General features: G+C 38.6%; 1 protein-coding gene across 2 annotated transcripts in view; it reads right to left on the minus strand.

The window, feature by feature from the left end:
* The window catches only part of HHAT (hedgehog acyltransferase), a 147,119-nt gene that overhangs the window by 37,729 nt on the left and 88,407 nt on the right, over positions 1-20,983 (minus strand). The gene's annotated exons all lie outside the window — the stretch shown is intronic.

Raw genomic sequence — 20,983 nt, forward strand, 5'->3', positions numbered from 1 at the left:
AAATGAAGCTGGGCAATGAAACTTCCAAGAGGTTGCCATTGACCAGAATCAATCAGTGGCAGACAGAAGACTGAATAAACATCTTTTCATATCAGGCCAATTGGAGGTGACAAAGAAGAGAAACCTGCCTTGGAAAGGACTCCTGGAACAGGTCACCCTTGACAGCCGCAAGAGAAAGCCTACAGAGGCATCAGCACAACTCTTTGCTGTGTGGCAAGGGCATGCTCAGGAAAGCCCAGCAAAACAAACTTCATAGGTAATTCCCTGCTCGAAAGACCCCTCAATCTCTGTAGACCCCCAGAACCTGCACCCAGTTATGTGCTTGTTCCTGTTTCAGTGCTATTCTGGAGCCGGGAGACCTGGGGTCTGTATGATCAATACTGTTGGCAAACAGCCATTTCAGTGAACTGCTGGGGTCTTTACTTTTCTGCAGAAGCAAAACCACATCCTTTCATTCTTGAAAACAGAATAAAGAAAAGAATAGACAATTGTATAACAATTGCTAAAGGTGGAAAGGAAATTGGGATTGTGCATGGGTAATGCTGAGGATGGTTAAAAAACTGGCAGAGAAGATATCAGTGAAAAGGTAGCAAAAACAAAACAAAAAAGGGAAAGAAGGAAAGACCTGCAGGGTAAACAGATAAGGATATAGCAAAACAGAAGTTCTGGGGACAGATTATAAGAAAATAGTATGTGTAAAGGAAAAAGGAAAATGAGAATGAAAACAGAAATGGAGACATAAACAAAATTAAAAGCCAGAAGAGCATCTATTTGGGCCAGAATAAAGTGGAAAATTGAACTGCGTATCAACATCCTTACACTGCACCTGTCTTTGAGTACATGAAAGAGTAAGAATTTCAGCCTGGATGCCTTTGCATCTCATTTGCACTGTTTTGTTGCATTTGTTAAGACAAAGCTAATCCTCTGTGTATTGTTCCCATTTGAAATTAGAAGCAACTTTTTAAAATGTTGAACAATGCAGTAGAAGAGAGATAAGCCTTTTATCTGCCATGCTCAGCTGCAAGCCTCACCAAACAACCACATTTCACTGTTAGAGCAGCTCAAGTAAATCTAAAAGCTTAACTGAAATCTCAGAAACCAAAAATCTATCACAGCACCAGAGAGCATGAAAGCATAGGAGTATGAGAAGCGAGTTGGAGCTTTTCCAATCTGCTGTAGACTGCTGACTCTTCCAGGCTGTTACACAGAGTGGTTCTGCAACAACAGTTTTTCACCTGCGATTCATTTTAAACAATAGATCTGAGCCTACGTTAAGAGTTACTTACCTACTTCAAGCTGGATGTTCCTGACAAAGTGTGTAAAGGAGAGTTAAAAAAAAAAAAATACTCATTTTAAAAAACAAAAGATAATCTTTGGAAGTGAATCCTTTGATTGCCTCTGCTTACAGCTCTTTGATTTGCATAACAGAGCAACACAACCTGCCTGAACTGGACTTCTCTCTGCTGTAATTAAAACCCTACAATGCTAACCAACAAATCCAGTCTGAAGTAACCTCTTCAGGAAGCACACCATGCATGGATTTGTGAATGTAGTCTAGGACTACAGACTATCATTTAGGTCAGAAGGGACCTCTAGAAGTCATCTACTTCTAGAAGGGACCTCTAGAAGGCATCCAGATGCCACCACCACCAGTTTAGGTTGCTCAGGGTTTTGCCAGCTAAACTCCACAACCTCTCTGGCCAATCTGTTCTAGTGTTTAAATATCCTAATTCTGAAGTCTTTTTCCATGATTTAATTTCATATTCGTTTTTAGCAACTTATGATTTCTGCCTTTTGTCTTGTTAGCATGTAACTCTAAGATGACTCTGTTCCTGTCGTCTCCACACCCTCCCCCTTAGATACCTGAAGGGAGCAGAAAGATCCCCTTCAGCATTCCCTCCTGAAGCCTGAAATTTCGAATGTGCACCTGCGATAGTTTCCACTTTCAGACTGTTACACCGTGTTAACATTTTCAATTTTCTTGTCAAAAGCATTTTGTAATCAGCAGACCCTTGGTGTCAGCTGCTGCTTGCACAGACCCGCTCCCGCCGCACACAGGTACTTGCTGATGCAGACGCAGCCCTGCCCTGCCAGTCTGTGTGCACTGAGCACAAGGGCAGCGTGCCCAGGAGCACTGCAGAGCACTTACACAGGTATGGGTTTTGGCTCAGCTAGAAGACCTAAGAAACTTAATTACATTAGCCCAAATAAGTCATTCAGCAAAACCATTCCAGCAGACAGCCAAAAAATACGTCCTTGAATACAAACTCATCCCTTCAGTACTGGTTCTGAATAGGAATCAAGGAGAATTAAAAATACTTCAGATCTTACAAACACCAGCCTGAAATGACAGTTATCTAGATGGCTGGTGGGATTTTGTCATTGTCACAATTTCATGGTCATCCTCAACCTCAACAGTCATACAAAGCTGATGTGATACAGTTCTGAGTCATCACTACTTTTTTATGTTTGAAATCTCAGTAGCTTCCAGCAGCAACTAATTGCTTATTAATTCCACCACAGAAGATGCTGTAAGGGATTTACAGTAATTAATAGAAGCTAATCTGCTTTCTGCCCTGAATTATCACTCCTGCATATGAACTAATGAAGCAGTGACTGACCCCCAAGCTCCAGAGCTGTAAATACAAAGCTGAGTTCTGTGCTACTTTTTTCATGGTCCTCGGGAAAGGTATCAACTTTGTGCAAGACAGTAACAGAAAAAAATTCTTTCCTTTTTTTTAAAGAAGCTGAAAGAGGACAGTTGCATCCATCAACTCTTCATCCATCACCTTCCTGTCACCTTTCAATTTATTTCTGTCACTGGGAGGAAAGGTGTGTAAATGCAGCTCACAATCATGAACTTGGTGACTATTTATAACTGCAATCCACTCCACTGCTAATCTTTTAGAACACCTCTCCCAGATTTATTTACCTTTGCAATAAAGCTGAGAAGTTCACAGAATTAGCTGCATTTGCAGGGCTTTCTTTACTCTGTATTGATAAATATCATCAGCAGTCAGCTACACTGGGGGGAAAAAAGCCCTGTAAGTCAGACAGTCTGCATCAGCTCAACTTTATGCTTCAGTTATGCGGGTGAGATGTATCTCACCATTCATCAGACCCTGATTACTTAGGTGCACTCACAATTAGCAAAACAGGCAACAGTAAAAAGAAGCCCTCCTTTCTCTGCTTGACCCAGCCTGTCATCCAACAGGCATATCCTTGCTAACATACCCAATGCTTCTCCATTGACGCTAGCTCAGAGTTTCCAAAGAGTGAGATGATACACTTGCAGGGATGCCAAGTGAGTTGAGCCCCTTTCCAAATCACAAACCAATTTTTCTTAAATGATGAAAAAGTAGCTGCAGAGCTATTAGGCTCATTTGAATGGAGAGCAGCTGTAAATGCTGGCACGTATAATTAGTAAAGGAATGCCACAAATATTTAGATAATAAAACTACAAACAACCTCTGTGATGACAAAGGTAAGAGTGATAAGCAGCCATGATTTAAAACAAACTAATTATGTCCAATAAATCTATTCTCTTTCTGGATGAAGAACATAGGAAATTTACGAAGTCTGGTCATGAGCAAAACATAGTGGGATGGAGTGCAGCTGCAGAAATGTCAAACTATCCTCACAAGGTTATACTTGACATTCTGGGGGAAATGCAAACAACAGAAACTTGGAAGAAGAATTCCTAAGTGTCCTTAAAGAACTATAATTAGTTATTGCAGGTCAAAACTATACCAAACAGCAAGATGGTGGCAAAAACAAAAGGAAAGCAAATTTTGCCTCCTAAACTTTGCCATTAAGTGAAGGGAATAAATGACAGGCACCTCAAAATTCAGATGCTAATACAGTGCTCTGGAACAATTTAATACAGTAATAATCATATTGTTATGCAAAGCTGTACGGCTGATTCTTCTCTGCTTCTTAAGTTATAGAATAAAATCTTGCCCTTTCCTTGCAAATTCTACTTCAGCTTCAATTCCATTTCATCTAAGAGTTTTAATTTGAGTTGTCAGGAAAAAAGGAGGTTTACAGATTTTTAACATTGTAAGTCTAGGGGGAAAAAAACAGAACACAAACCAACCTGCTGTATTACCATGGGCATTGATATGTTGTGTAGCTATAGGGCTTCTTCAATACTTCTCCAAAAGTCAAAACAGAACATTGCTTTACAAGAAAAATGTACTTGCCCTCTATCTGAAGCGACAAAGATGATTATTATGAAATATAATAATGAAATATATTTTAAAATAGATGGGGTTTAGTAGAACTCAAGAGTCCCCAGAAATCACAACTCACCTGGCCCTCACTCAAATCTAACATTGTGAAGCTGTTTTTTACTTGCTGAAGCATCCAGCGTCCAGGCTGTCTAAGACATAACCCGTCCTTATACCTGTCATGGGGTATAAACTCTTTGTTGAGATGAAAAGCTCTATGCCATGTCTCCAGCAAGCTGGTTTCTCCTCCTTTTTCAAGGGAAAAATGCCATGCTATTAGAACTAGATCTAAAAGAAACCGCAACTCAACTGCCAGACAAGTAGTGTACATTTATGATCTGGAGGCCAGAATGGAGAGGCTGTCTGTTCAGTGGCATTGAGGAATATGCTATTCTGTAGTAATTCTGGCACTTTAAATTGAAGACTCCTTAGTTTGGAATTTTGCCATTACTTTTCTACACAGATGAGCTGTAAGAATCACCAAAATTAGAAACATTGCAACAGAATGATTATTTTAAGAAACGGAAATTGGTAGCATGGCAAATTAAGAGATAAAAACTCAGAAAACTAATCACTGTCATAAAGGAAAAACATGAAAACTTGGAATATGCCCATAACATTTCAAATAAGTGGAAACCACAAGAATTTACCATTGACAACTACTCCCATTTGAGATTTAAGGTTTTAGTTTAAGGTTTTGTGTGTTTATAAACATGTGTATCTATCTGGATCATAGTTACATCAGTGCTAATATTCAATGCCTATTTAACGTTCTGCTTTTTCCTAAACAAAACTGTAGCTTAATATTGGTCTAATGAAAAAGTATGTTTTCAGTTCATGTTAATTAAGCAAATGCAGTAATGACCATGTGAGCACTCCCACTCTAGAGCTCAGTAAAACTGATGCCAACAGTGGCATAAGCAAACCTGTTCCTAAACTATTCAGCATAAACTGAAATGTTCAGTAAGACTCTCTTTACAGAAGCTCTGGGACTGCCATTAGAGCTTCTTGAAAACCAAGTACCTGACTTCATTCATAAAATAAACCTTGTTAATCTTCATTACCTAAATTAGCCTAAGGTAAAATGTCAGGCAAGCATTTTACCCTCCTTCTTTATTCAATGGGAAGACAGTTGTATTCAAACCACTTCTGCGTGGGTTTCATCAATTAAATTGAAATGAAAACTTTGAACTTCAAATTACCCCACTTCAACTGGAGCCAAATCACGTCAGAGAGATTTTAATGAAATATAATAGTACATTCCTGCAGAATCACTGCACATGTGGACATACTGGCTTGAAGATTTCACATTGGACCTGTTCATTTCAATAAAACAATTTGGAAATTTGATGAGGAGTGAGATAGATAATTTCAGGTGCCAAGACATTATCAGCTTCTTCATGAAGCCATCAAAGGAGTAAGTTCTAGTATTTCTAAAACAGTGGAGAAATCTGCTCAGTTCCCTACAGAAACAGGGTGAATGATGAAAGTAATGCAAAGCACTAATGTCATCTTCAACAGATATTGCACCAATCCAGTGCTCAACAGAGTTAAAAATCTGAGTATGCTGTTTGCAGTTCACACAAAAGTCCTCCCTGCTCCTCCAATATCTACAGATATTTGGTAACACCTTTGTGAATGTAATTCATTACACTGAAATACCCTTTTGAGCTTCTTAAACCCTATTACTGATTTACTTCCTTCTAAAAAATTATCTAAAAAATTATGCTAGTAGTGCCCAATACATCATTTTGTTAATTATTTGTATGCTACTCAGTCTCTTCAGGCAATTGTCTGCTCTTTCATGTCCTCAAACTAGTCTGATTCTGCTATATCAAGGAGATATTTAGGGTGATATTGGGATTGGGAGAGGGATGACCCACAAAAAAAAAAAAAATTCATGATATCCTAAACAGTCCCTGATTTATGACAGCTACTGCAGAGCAATGTTACTGTCAGTCTGCCTGTCAGCCAAGAGTGATGGGCCACCCATCACATATCCTCTAGCCCAGAGTGAGTTCTGATGCCTTCAATGACCACCAGTAAAAGCCAAAACTGTCAAAAGGCATGATCTAACAAAGAGTTTACAGAAATAAAAGTAGTCACAAAATAGTCAAGCATTTAATTCCTCCTTGGAAAAGATGCAAAAAAAGGATTTAAGAGGATTAAAATATGACCTAAAGAACAAAATAAGGACAACGTGTTTGCTTTCATGCCTTGCAAGTACAGTGTCTGCTAAACACAAAGTCTCACTAATGTCTTGTGAGTAAAATGTAGGTGTTGATGAAGACAAACTCATGTATGTTTTCCTTGGAGCCAGCTCTGCTAATAATAATGACAATAAAGGCTCAACCCACTAGTTGGTTGGTTGGTTTATTTGTTGAGCAAATTCGGGAAGGAACACACAGAAAGATGTTTCTAAGGACAGTATTTATTTGTAAAAATTTGAGCTGACTGAATATGGTTTGGCTTTTATTCCAGATGACACTATTTGTAGGAAAATACATACTTTTTGATCCTTTCTAAGAGTTTTGCATTCTTTTTAAGGTAAATGAAAGAGAAATGCAGTCAAAAGGTGTGATACTTTATGATGTTTCACTTCAAAATGGTGGACTAGCAGAGAAAAAAGTCAACCTGCAAGCAATAAATGAGTATTTTTGGTTTAAGGTAATAAAGAACAAATGGTCAGAGGTGGCACAGCCAGAGTAGGTGAACTTTACATCTTTCTAGGCTTTAGCTGGACTGTATTAAACTACAGTAGTCTATTGCATTCTGCAGTCTACAGCCTGCTGAAAGCTGTTGTGGGTTACAAATTTCAGCAGAAACTGAAAAAGCTTTACAACTGCACTAACCTCTATCAGCAATCAAAAAATTGCCTTCATTACTGGACAATCCGAAGAAGAGCTGTTTTTCCCCTGTCCACCCAAAACTTCTTTTAAGAGAAACAACTTTGACAAGAAAACACTCTATCTGTTTCCAGCTGTAGTGGGCATGAGAGCTTAGATTGCTGAAGTCACTTTTGCAGGCTAGGTACCTTTCTCTAGATTACACTAACACTGATGAGAAAAGATTATGTTTTAAAATAAAAGTCACCATGCACACAGTTCATAAGGTGCATTAGCAACCCCTGTGCTTTGGCCTCTCAGTACCTACAACAAAATCAAGCACTAACTCAAACTAAAGCTTTTACCATAAAAAATGGTCTCTCAAACAAAGTGTTCTTGGATATCTATTGGATTTGTTAACTGGAATTCATGGTTATGTGCTGCTATATGTATTAAAAAGGATTAAACAATAAACTACCTTGATGCACTTCCTTAACGCTGGTCCCATGAACCTGCAGTCTCAGGATATGACCTTTCCAGGTGATCATCAACTATCAAGACAGAGCTGCCAGCAAAACCAGTCAGAACAGCCATGGTGACTGAAAGTGTTGAAGAAGAAATGAAGATAAGAGAAGCTCCTTTAAAACTTGGAGGAGACGGGATGAACAAGAATTCAAAGTCAGAAGAGCACTTCCTTGGATATATTAGTATCTCAGATTCCAGATACCAATAATTGCACAGGTTCAGATCTTTACCAGAGGCCCTGAACTGCTCCTGGTGCTAGAGAAGCTGACTTGTACCCAACCTTCTACAAAGCGTTAAGAAAAACCCCAAAGAAACCCACAAAACCCACAAAACCAAAGTGCCAAGAAAAAAGCTCCTAACTCTACAGTTCGTACTGGCTGCGATACAGTGCCAAGGTCAGCTACCTTGCTGGGGTTATCCTTGGCAGTTGTGTCAGTTCCAGCTACACAAGCTAAAGCAGCCACAGGTAAACGTGAATTTGCACTCTGCTTTTACAAATTAAAAGCATTGCTCTGCATTACATTTTTAAGTAGATATAACTTATTCATTCAACCAAATCTGGTCTTGTAGCAAACTGCTGATCCCACTGGTATCTCGCAGGGCATGACACACTATCCATGTTCCTTGTGCTACTTTACAATTGGACTTTTGCTCCACAAACCATCCCAGAAAAAGGAACTGGACAACAGCTTTTCTCCAAGCAAAGAGTGCGAGCCTAGGCAAGGAAATCTGCAAAGACAGAGTAGGAGGCAATGCAGGTCTCTCTTTAAGGTTTATTTTGCATAAATTTGAATTTTGAAGAAATACTTAGGCCAGACACTTTTCTTAGCTGGATCTGCCTTGTTTCCTTTTTTTTTCTGTCCTCCCTCATAGCCATTGTCTACTTTTAATCTCCACTGGAGCTTAAGCAGAAGCTGAGAATACAGCTCTATTCCTTCACAACAGCAATCAAAAGAATAGTAATTAGTTTTTTGTCTTTTGTTGTTCTCACACTTTAGTTGTAGTTAAGCCAAAATATCTGACTCCTTTGTCAACAGCAGAAGAGTGCAGAGACCAAACACATAAATGTAAGATAAAGAAATAATGACTGCCTCCTGGGTTCCATAATGGAAATTAAATCCTACTGTTTCAGGGAGGTGTAACATTATGTACCACCCTACACAATTATGCAGTAATGCCAGCAAGTATGTCCGGCCCTATGCATGAGGATATTCACTGTAGTCAAAAGTCAGCAACACACTCACTGACCAGATTTTCAATGAGGCCCAAGAAGCTTTTATCCCTGCCAAGAGTTTCCCCAGTCCTACCAAAAGAGAAGCAAAAGGACCACGTTTGCACAGCCTTGCTCCTCCCAGCTTGCACTGCTCAGACTGAGGTGTGTACTGGCTCTCACTGTAAAAAAGCTTTTGCTGTTCTGAACTCTCCAGACCTGGACTGTTCCTTACACATTTTTGCCTCAAGCATCTGGTTCTGGATGCTAACATGATACCTGTTACCACAATATGACTGACCTTCAAGTGTGACAACATACTAAAATTTGGTCCATATGACAGTTTGACACAATGCTGAAAGTATATTTGCACTTAAGCAACCAGCTGGAGGATGGTGAGGGAGTGTTTCAGGTTCCCTAAACATTGCCAAGAGAGAGAGACTGCATTACCTTTCAGCCTTGAAAGGCTTTTCCTGGACTAAAGTTAAAAGGAGAAGCTTCGGAGGGACTGATAGAAGTGTAAAATATATATATATATATATATATAGTTGGTTTTAGCTTGTATAGTATTTATTTGTGTAAATAAAATGTATATATGCTTCCCCCTTTCCCTATAGAAGCCTCTGGCCTGAAAGTTTTTCTCTTCGGTGTTGGGATAAACTGTGGGAAGGGGCGGGGGAAGCCTGGAAATTGGATTTTGGATTTCTAATGTGGCTCAAACTGCCACAGTATCACATGGCTGGTCTGCCACAAGATATTAATTACAGAGCTCAAATTGTAACCATTAAGTTTTCATGGAAGGAGGATTTAATGAATAGTATTCATGACTTCTGATTTCTCCATCTACTTGTGTCCCCAGTTTAATATGCAACATTGGCCCAATCATATTTTGGAGATTGTATTAAACTGGTTGCAATAATGTTTACACACCTCAGTGAGCACTGTGAGGGCTTTTGGCATATGGATACAAAGATAGTGCTAAATACAGTCATCTGCTATCATTGAATTATGAGTCAAATAATGTTGAAAGGTTTTTGGAGGGATACTGATGGTTTTCCATCAGGGTCCCAGTGATAGTTTTCCCCTGAGGATCTGCAAGATGCTCCTTTTGGCTCTATATGCCAGCTTACAGGGCACTTTCTTGTATTAGTCATGCAGATCTTCTGTTACTTCTGTTGAAATGGTAACCAATCTGCACAAGAAAATGCTTCAAAAGCAAACCTCATTCTGCTAGGATATCTTTAGTAAGTCTAGGAATAAAATCAGCTAGGGTGAGACTGCTTTTGCTACTGTAAGTAATATACAAACTGCCATGCAAATACTTCTCCTAGCACATCCAGATGGGTGTGACAAAACCTGAACTTTTTTCATAGCTTTTACACTATCACTGTGGTCTCAAGTGGCCACACTACTGACAAGAGCAGGAGTTCAGTGTCCATGCTTATTCCACTGCTAGAGCAGACTGCACACCCACCTTGATATTGCTGAGTTCATGCTAAGCAACAGCAACTTTATCCAAACCCTTCTTCCCAGTTCTATACCAGGGGCAAGGAAAAAACTATCAGGTGCTACAAACTTGGTTGCTCCTGACCTGGAAAAATTTGAACTTAAGCCAAGGTGAAAGACTGTACATGACATTAGCAGTTCTCTAGAGTTTTTCAGCATTTCATTTTCCATATTTGTAGAGGTTGACTGTTCTTAAACATTTAAACACGCCATTTGGCCAGGAATGAGCACATTGTCACCCATCTCAATGCTCTAGCAAAGCAAGATATCCACAAACTGGACTTCATCTGTAATGAATGGTGCCCCTATCTTGAAGATTATCTTGTTGCACATGTACGTTTTAATTTCCTATTTCCTAAAAATGTAAAAACGTAACTGAGGCAGTTTTTATACACAGCAATGAAGGTATACATAAAACATTGTCAACTGCATACAACAGACATGCTAGAACAAGGATCACTGTTTCAAGCATCTTAAAACAAACGTAATAGCAACTGGGACAACATTAAGATTCTCTGATAAGCTGCTTTTCAACTATTTAGACACAAACTACTTGTTAAACAGAAGATGCCTTCACTATAAATGATAGACACAAGGGCTGCTAAAGCATTATGGTCACAAGATTCAAGTTTAAAATATCTTCAATTATTTGCAAACTATTCCTCACCGCAGGATTCGTATGAACCTGCAGTTAGTGGAACAGTATACTTACAGTTTTCTTTCCATTTTAGGAACTACTAAAGAAGATGTCTTTCCTTCTGAACAATGCAAATACTTTAATAACACTTGACTACTATTTCTGAAGAGGTAAAAAACCCTCTCCCACAACAATACTCCACACAAGTACAAAGATTTTTTGTTCAATAGAGATGCAAGATAAATCTTTATTCAGACATAAAAGTCCTACAACTGGGAGAATTTTTATGGATACTTTGTATCATAATACACAAGTCATTCTTCTCCCAGGATTATTTCAAAGCCTAAATTAGAATTTGCCAAGGATTATTATATTTGACAGAAGGCTTAGCTTTGGGTCTAATAAAAACCACACGAAAGAGAGCAGAAGTAATAAAAATCAATAGTCCAATGTTTTTACATGGTTCAGAGCATGGATTTTAACAATACAAAAAAAACCCATCATGTTATTTACCAATTTTTGATGCAAGCTGCAAAAATAAGGAAGTAGCTTTAGAAGAAAAATCAAACTAGCTAAATCAGTTATTAACAACAGAGCCTATTTTCTGCTTAAGATGCTTAAATACAGGTGTGCTATTCTGTAACTACAAATGACTCACACCATTTATTGTTCACCCACAGAATGGACAGGAATGCACAGATTTGGCAGCTTGACAGAGATTTGTGGAAAATCTCTGTCGAGTATCTCAACAACTGTCAGAAATAAAACGGATCTTGTTAAAGCATGGACAGCTAAGACATTTGTAACAGGCTCTTAAGTTAACCTACCAACAGTGAAAATTCAACACCTAGGAAGACAGCTGCAATCTGACAAGTCACAACCAGGTTTCGGTACACACTCTCCTTATATTAGGATATTTAGAAATACTAAGTGTGAAATGAGAAAGACAAAATGGAAGGCAGTGTATTAAATAAAAAATATCCTAATATTTGAAATCCTTTCTTGGGAGAAACATTCTTGAGGAATTTCTCTGCTCTGAAATTTATAATTATTTCACTACAGAATGAACAGAAAGCATCAGATGTAATCTGTAACAACAACTGTGAATGCTTATTATGATCTCTACTTTAAAACTGGATTTAAGGCATTAATATTTCTTGCATTTATTTAGTCCCGTATCAGATACATTCTGTTACACACACATGTATATGCACTAACAGAAAATTGTAATATTTCTAGGATTATTGAAGTTAAGCCTGGGAACTGTGGCATTTAGTACATTAATTCTATCTGGTCTCATGGAGCTTAGGCAGACCTGAACCATGTACCCCAAAGCCACGTATTCAAATGGCCATCAGAGGTCACACCCATGATAGCACTAGAGAGCAGTGTCCCAGGGGTGCAGCCTCTGCAGCAGACAAAACCAAGGCTTTAGGAGTCAGAGACAAAAGATCTCTCTCCATTTTCTCAGGGGAAGACAGTGCCCAAAGAGAGGAAAGAAGTAGTACAGCCACATGCTTCCCTGCTTAACCATCCTCTGCAGGTACCACACTAAACAGCAAGATTATCAATGACTGCTACAACACTGAGCAAAAAACCTCAGCTGTTTAGGAAGGAGACACACTTCTGCCTCATGTCCTTAGGGAAAGCAGAGCTGTTTGCTCCATATTATGGTGCCATTTCTGCTAGGGTTTGATGAAGTCCACTTGAAGTTTGCTATATTCCAAGTTCAGCATGAACTTAAATCCCAACTCTGCGCAGTTTCAGATCTTTGTTGGCTGGTGCAAAGCGCACTACGAAAATACGCCCCAATGTGCAATTTAGTAGGAGATGGAATGACAGGAACTAGAAGACATTTTACAGAACTGTCAGCACTTATCAGGGTGTAAGTTACAAATTCTATCGAATATAAGCACAGTGTATGTTTCACTCTCCCTCTCAGAAAAACCCACCCCAAACAAAATCTCTATCCCAAAAGCCAACAGTCAACACAATGAGACAAGGCCTAATCAAACCAGTTCATTTTTTGCCAGAATTCTTGTACTTTTAGTTTCCCTATTCTTTAAAGCAGCAGCTATTTAAAGATAATTGAAATAAATTAATTCAGATATTAAAAAAAAAATGCTAAAATAGTCTGAGACAACTATTTTTGTGAGCGAACTTAGAACAAAATACAGGCAAAACAGACTTAAAGGTAGAAATGTTGCCTACTTATGCAGCAGAACTGTGCTATAATGTAGTAAAAACTCCTCTCAGGCTTCCCGAGTGAGAAAAATAAGCTCTTTACTGCTTTTCATTCCTGTGCAAAGCAACACAAGTTTTAGAAAAGGATCAGCCTCCTCTGTGACCCATGCATCTTTACTAAAGAACTGTTAACACCTCTGACTTTGCCGGTAAGAGGTGCAAGAGCCAGAATGAACACTGCTTGAATTCTTGATCGCAAACTTATATGCAGGGCTGGCTTTTGGGGAAAAAAAGTGTCTTTTTTTTTCCTATAAGCTAAGAAAATTTGATCTAGCAGACTCCAAGCAGCAGTAATTGTGGAACACTGCAACGCTGTTTTAACATTACTGTTCAGGAAATAAAAAACTTAGAAAGTTGTCATGAAAGCTAAATACAGCTGATGTGCCAGTTCCCGCTGTTAGATGGTTACTTTCTGTATTTGGGATCTGTTCTTTCAAAAAGCGTTTGAAAAAAAGGGCAAGTCAGGACTAGTTCAAATCTGAAGACAAATGAATGGAGCTGACAGAAAAAAGAAATGTGATTCAATGATGAGGAAGAAGTAGCAGCTACAAGACTCCTGGAAATTTCTGAATAAGGGAAGAAAAGGAGATTACATCATTCTTCAGAGAACCTTTCTTGATGGTTGCAAGTCTTAGGTGAAATAATGGCTCTTACTAATCAGTTATATACATGCCACCACATCCATGAGTTCATTTATGTATCAATTTCCCAATAAGCACAGAGACCAGTAAAACAGCAATTCAAGTATTCTATACCATGCTATGTTACTCTGGGTCATTGTGAGGCTTTTGCTATGTATTGCAAAAATATAGGGAAACGAGGAAGCTGAATTACACGTTGACGAGTAGTCATGAGGTCACAGCAATTTTAAGCTTTTTGACACAAAAACTAGTCTTATTTTTTATGTTCATGCTATGTTTAATGCTTAAGGAGTCCACACATTCAAACTGTTTCAATCTCTGAAAGACTGCTGAAACAGTACATACTGATCTGCCACACCAGCAGAACAAGCATGTTTGGTGGCATCATCCATTCCAGCTTCCACACTAAGCATGTTGCTACCAGCAAGGTTACATCTGTAAGATGGACTTGACCAACCCACTACACCAACTGGTCACCATACTAGACTTTGCTGCCAACATTACAATGATTTTTAAAAAGCTGTATGTACCTTGCCAAAGTAACTGAAAATCTGGGGACATTTTGCCTCTGATCAGCAAAGGTCACTAAGGAGCAAATTTGTTGTCTTTTTAAAAAAGAGCTGCAAATTGGCAAGGCGGCAGCACTACGTAGGAACAACTCCCCATTTTCTGTGTGCAGTGTAGTTTACTTAGTTCAGTAAGTCACACACAGCATAAGGGACAACAGTGAACTCTACATACAGTCACGGTGTGCACTGTCTTGCATTTTTCACTTGTACATGCTCTATGCAAAATAAAGGCTTTAATAAGATATAAGAAACATAGGCTCTTTGTGACTGATTCTGAGTCTGCAACCATACTGATCCCAGCAGATGTGTCTGAACATGTTCTGGAACTTTCTATACAGAAAGATCTTTCAGCATTGGTATGGTTGCAGGATTAGGTTCTAAGACTGTAAAGACAAATGAAAGACAATTGGTAACCTAATGAGATTCAACAGCAACAGGTGAATTTACACATAGCAATGCTCCAACCATTTTCACATTGAACAGAGGTTCAAACCAACATGATTCAACAGAAAATAGCAGAACATGCTTTATTGTTTCAGCTCTAAAGAAAATCCCCCAAACAGTGGTAGAACACACTTTATTGTTTCAATTCTAAAGAAAATCCCCCAAAACAGATGTAAATATTTGCTTTTATACAGCTGTCATCCTTTAGAAGGCAAAAGAGGAAAAAAAATCACTGCCTCCTTATTACTGCAGACTAAAATCCATTTTTCTTGGTATTTTGCCAGTTCACATCCCAATGAACTGCATCCACCAAGCAAGGTCACATAAATGATTGTGAAAACAAGTTTCCTTTGTGCATGAAGAGGAATGAATAATTTGGAAAATGTGACATCTTCAGTACTATTCCTGCCACTATGCAATATTTCTCTAAATTATGCAATATATCAATATAGCATTCATAAATGTATGTTTGGAAAAAAGGACCTTAAGTAAGTTTCTGTGTAACAGCAGCAAGTGGGATTTGTCAGTGAAAGTGAAAATCTGGAGGAAAAAGAATGCTGGAAGACCATATGCCAGCTACTCTACAACTTTACTTCCACCCCAAAACAAGGGCCACCTGAAAACCTAAATGATGACAACTCTGAACTGTCAGTCATTGAAATTTTTCTTTCATCTGCAAAGAACTTTGAATGAAGACTTCGCCAGAGATTCACAGGGAGGCCTCAGCTGACAGGTTTTGTGGACTCCTTTGAGTTCCTTCCCTACATTATTTCATTCCTTCTGCACCTTTAAATCCCTTCATAGTTAGATATTTACAGTTATCATTGCAACCCATCTCAGAAGTTGTTAAGTGCAATGTGGCTTCTAAATACAGTACTGTGTGTTATCTGGCAACACCTCAGAGCTAAAAAGTCCAGCCGACCCCTGGTTAATAGCAAGTTCTAACTCCTTTGCTCCATCTCTTTTTGTTAGCTTCCTTCAGTCCTTAAAATGTATTAAATCTAATGCCTGTGCTAACTAGCAATACTTGGAGAGTTTCTGAAGGATGAGATGCTGTTGTATGAACTGCTGATCATCCCAAGACCTTCTTCCTACATTCATTATTGCAGGAAATGAGGCATATGATCAACAACATATCTAATGGGAAGACATGATCTTATGCCAACCAGACTAGAACATAAAACGATACAGAAATCTCTCATATTTTTTTCTTATTTATTGACATCTCACGCAGCAGTGGAGCTACACAATAAGGAACTCATCGTTTTTAAATTATTTGGTTGTTGAACATAGAAAGGCATCTTGACCGCTAATATACAAATTATTTTTCATAGAATAACAACCTAATTTCACTGTTTTCAAAACCAAGGACAAAACTTCTGAAGGTAACAAGGATGATGCCTTGAAAGTGATTTACATAAAGTGAAACAAATGTAGATAATTTGAATAATCTTCAATCCTGTGATACAGTCTAATTACCAATCAGCATAATTTTAATTTAAGATCAGAAGACAATGGTCTACTGTTTCTGTCAAAGCAAGACAAAAAAATCCACATTTACACACGCTACACCAAATGTGTCACACCAAACTCTGTTTCACTCAAACCTCTGAATCTTGTATGTCATGATCACGGAAATTCCCATTTGCAAATCAGTGCCTAAGATGCCCTGTGAAACATGCTCTGAGATTATTGTGCTGCACAGCTGTGAAGAAGTCCAGGTTTTCTGCCTCCATAAAGTAGGTCAGGCAATCACCCAGTGGTGATGAGAAAATCTTTTCCCTATAAACTAACCAAATAACTGAATTCTGAGTAGCATAAAACCTGGTTTTGCTTCCAAGCAAGCTGGAAGGGAAAACTAGAGGCAAAATAAAAGCTTCACCATCCTGAACTAGTTAACAAATATTAGACATTGAGAATTAAGTTTTAGTTTTGTTGTAAACAGCTCTATCTGCTGATGAACCACCTAGAGAAACAGGGCTTGGAATGGGTCTAGAGGCCATTTATAGGTTCCTTCTACATCACAATGAAATCCCTATTTTCTACATTGCTTGACAGGTTTTTGTCTACCTGGAGACTGTCCCCCAAGGATGGCAGCCCATCAGCTTACCTAGACAATCTAACAGAATCACAGAATACCCTGAGTTGGAAGGACCCACAAGGACCATCAAAGTCCAACTCCTTGCTACATTTTACGTGTTTTTTTCCTTCTCCTGATCCCACTGGTGATCAGAATACCTTGTTAACATTTTATTTGCAGAAACTTCTAGGTATCTATTTCTCTCCTCAATAAATTTCTCTCAAAACAAAACAATGTTGTTTATTTCAGGATCATGGCTCCTAGACTTCCAATCATGTTGCTGCATTTCCTTCTCCCTGTCAGCTTATTAATTTTTTTTACACTGCAGCAACCAAAAGTGGACATATTTTAACTTTAACCTTCAGAACATAATGAAGAGGTTAATTTATGTCTTTTGCACGCTGTCATTGCATTTTTGCATAAGGTCTATTTTTGTCGTAAGTGGTATGATGCTGTTGATGCATAAAGTTTGCAGTCTGGTAGAACAGTCAGATATATCTCATTGCAGGACTTCTGCCCAGCCAGCTGCTCTGTACTCCTGCAGTAAACAATTTCTAACCAAGGGTGAAAATCACTCTTTGCTGGATGTCTACTAAAGGACACCTCCTTAAATATTGGGTGTCCAACCTAATCTAAACCAGGCTGTACAAAATGCCTCTGAACATAGTGAAGAGTGAGAATGCATTTCATCCCATGCTAAGACGTGGGATGAACTGCCCTCAAGAGAGGCACTTTTCACAATTTAGTAAGATAAATTGGATAGTTAAAGTACTGGTTTACAGTTAAATGATGGCTGTGCAATTTTCAGACAGCTACTCAAAGTAAAATACATCTGACAGGCACTGTGTGCTTTCCTCATTGATCTGAACTCTGTTCCTCGTAAGCCAGAGGAAGATCAGGAAGAATTTTATAGTTTTACCACCTGATACACTTCTGTCCTGTCCCAGCTTAATGCCTTTGTCCATGCTTGCTAGATTAATTATCTTAAACAAAAGTACTGCACAGTGCCAGCTGCAGCAGTGAGCCCCTTCAAAGAGAACCTCTCTCACTGGAGCTTCTTATTTTGAGGTGAAGCATTAGTCAATTACTCTGAATACAGGATTAAAAATGGTTTGTTGTTTAGAAGACATTTCTGCTATTTTCTTATTATAATGACACTGTCCCTCATGAGAAAAATCTTACTAAGGAAAGGTCAAAGCAAATGCTTGTTGTAGGAACTTTTTTCCTTGCTAATAACTTACCGGGACAAGTTAGGTGTTAGAAACAAGCACTATGGCTGGTCTGAACAGTTTGAGAACAAAATTAAGAACAAATACTCATCCATATGAGACATACAGACCTCTCCCCTAGTAATTTTGGCAATAGCGATTTTAATGATGCACAGAAACTAATTTTAAAGCCAGATAAATTCAATCTATTTTTCACAAGAGAAAAGCAAATAAATGCTAAAAATACTGCTACCTGACATGCTCAGATATCAAATTCCCTTGTTAGTGGTACAGGACCCGTGGAAAGTACTGCCAAAGCACTGCAAATCAATTCAAATATCAGTCAAGAAATTCTGGGAAACCTCATCTAAATCCTGTTCCTAGAAAGCAATCCACAAAGCTTTGATAATAAAGGTACCTCACTTGCACGGTTCTCTTTGCACTGTTTTGGCTCTGGGGTTTAACTGCTTTCATATCCATGTTTTCTCCTCCCCACTTTCAGATAACTATATAGATATTTTATAATACTCAGTCTTTGCAAAAGAACACAGCAGATCCTCTTAAGTAGCCAAAGAGCAAAACTAGAAGTGCATTTCACACATCTTAAGCACAAGTACATCTTCCTTTTAAGAGTTTGTTGTTTTAAATTTGTGTCACTGTCACACAACATGCTAATGGGAAGATACTCTTCAAGCACTGTTTTTAGATATTATACAACAGAACTTCTAATTTCTGACTACAAAGTGCTATATGCTGAGCATTTAGGGCTTTAAAACACTGATATTCTGAGGATCATTCACTTGCTGGACCTGAAAATGCCACACACAACATCTAATGCTGCACCTAAACCTGCAGATCTGAGTTCTGCTCTGAAATGCATTTTATTGCTGGCATTTAGCATATATGTTCTTGATCAAGTTTGTTAGTGATCTACAAATGCCAGTTACATTTACAAACCATGAAATGGACATCTTCTATTTTCTTCCTATCCATACAAATCTTTGTAAATATAATTCTGTGGGATTTGGACAAAGCAAACAAACTGACTATTCTTTGCAGCTGATGTGCAAGTGGTCAGCTTCGTTTCCACAGCTCCCTATTCCTTACTTCATCTCTATTCCTTACCTCAGAGGGATTTTATGTCACACTGTTGGTACAGAGCCTTCTACCATCAACCAATCTCAAATCCTGCTGCTCAGGTTGCTGAAAATGCAGAGATGTCCTCCAAATGCAAATGTCTACTCTCTGGTTTTAGAGTGTTGCAAAAGCCTGCTTAGGTTTCCTGAACTTTATTTTTTAGTGTTCTACACTCCAAATGTAGATTTTTGTTATATCTCCTACAGACCAACACTTAAATTTACTAGAAATTGAAGACTTCAGTTCGGAATAGTCCTTCTGGATTTGACTGGCCTGCAATCACAGAATTATGGAATTATATAACAGCTTAAGTTGTAAGGGACCTTAAAGATCATCTAGTTCCAATGCCTCTGCCATGGGCAGGGACACCTTTCTCTAGACTAGGTTGCTCAAAGCCCCGTCCAACCTGCCCTTGAGTGTTCCATGGGTGGGACATCAACAACTTCTCTGGGCAACCTGTCCCAGTGTCTCACCACCCTCACAGTAAAGAATTTTTTCCTATTATCTAATCTAAATCTATTCTCAGTTTAAAACCATTCCCTCTTGCACTGTCACTACATGCTCTTCTAAAAAGTTCTTCTCCATCTGTCTTGTAGTTTCCCTTCAGGGACTGGAAGGTCGCAATTAGGACACCCTGAAGCCTTCTCTTTTCCAGGCTGAACAATCCCAATTCTCCCAGCCTTTCATCATAGGAGAGGTGCTCCATCCCTCTAATCCTCACAGTGGCCTCCTCTGGACTCGCTCCAACAGGTCAACATCCTTTCTTCCTGCGCTGGGGACCCCAGAGCTGGATGCAGTGCTCCAGGTGGAGTCTCACCAGAGCAGAACAGAGGGGCAGCATCCCCTTCCTCACCCTGCTGGCCATGCTACTTTTGATGCAGCCACGACTGGCTTTCTGGGTTGCAAGTGAACATTGCTGGGTCATGTCCAGCCTCTAATTCACCAGCACACACAAGTTCTTCTTGGCAGGACCGCTTTCAATCTGTTCATCCCCAGTCTGTATTGATACCAGGGACTGCCTCATTTGTTCCATAGTATGAAAACCACAATGGAACAACAGTGGAGCAGGGGTTCAGATGTAATAAAATCTTAGTATATGTTTCAGTTTGTACACCTGAATTGTCAGAACAACAATGCAGCTAAAGAATATGGTCACAGTAATCTGAGTGATCTAAGAACACAGGCATATAAAGCTAAATACTGGAAATTTCTACTAGTAGAGTATGAGGTGCACTAAGCAAAAGCTTTCATGTTCTAAAAATAAAGTTAATTTGATTAACAGATCATGGAAACAAAGATGCAAATGACTAAATTAATTTCCTATTCCTGTCTTAGATGTCTGGTACCTAATCCTGAAGTAACTATGTATTTAGTGCAAGAGCAATAGATCAAAAAACTATTAAAAAAACCCACCAGCAACCCAAATATAGAAAAACAATCAATAATTGATCTGGTTTAATTAAATACCATTCTACTTAATAAAACATTGTCATTCATCAGTTTCCAACCCCAGCATTCTGTGAACTGCTAACCCTTCTGAAGAGGAAGGCGTACTTCTTTATTTATAATATACAAATACCATTATGAAAATAATTTGTATGAAGCTATAAACCTGAAATGGACAATTTCATTAGTGCCCTTTTTTTTTTTAATAGATAAGAAGTGACGTCTAACTTTACTTCCAAATTTTTTTTCTCTCAGCTAATTTTTCCACTGAAACTATTAGCC

This window comes from Lepidothrix coronata, unplaced genomic scaffold, assembly GCF_001604755.1.
Source record: "Lepidothrix coronata isolate B3197 unplaced genomic scaffold, Lepidothrix_coronata-1.0 Scaffold33, whole genome shotgun sequence".
In the NCBI taxonomy this organism is placed as follows: domain Eukaryota; kingdom Metazoa; phylum Chordata; class Aves; order Passeriformes; family Pipridae; genus Lepidothrix; species Lepidothrix coronata.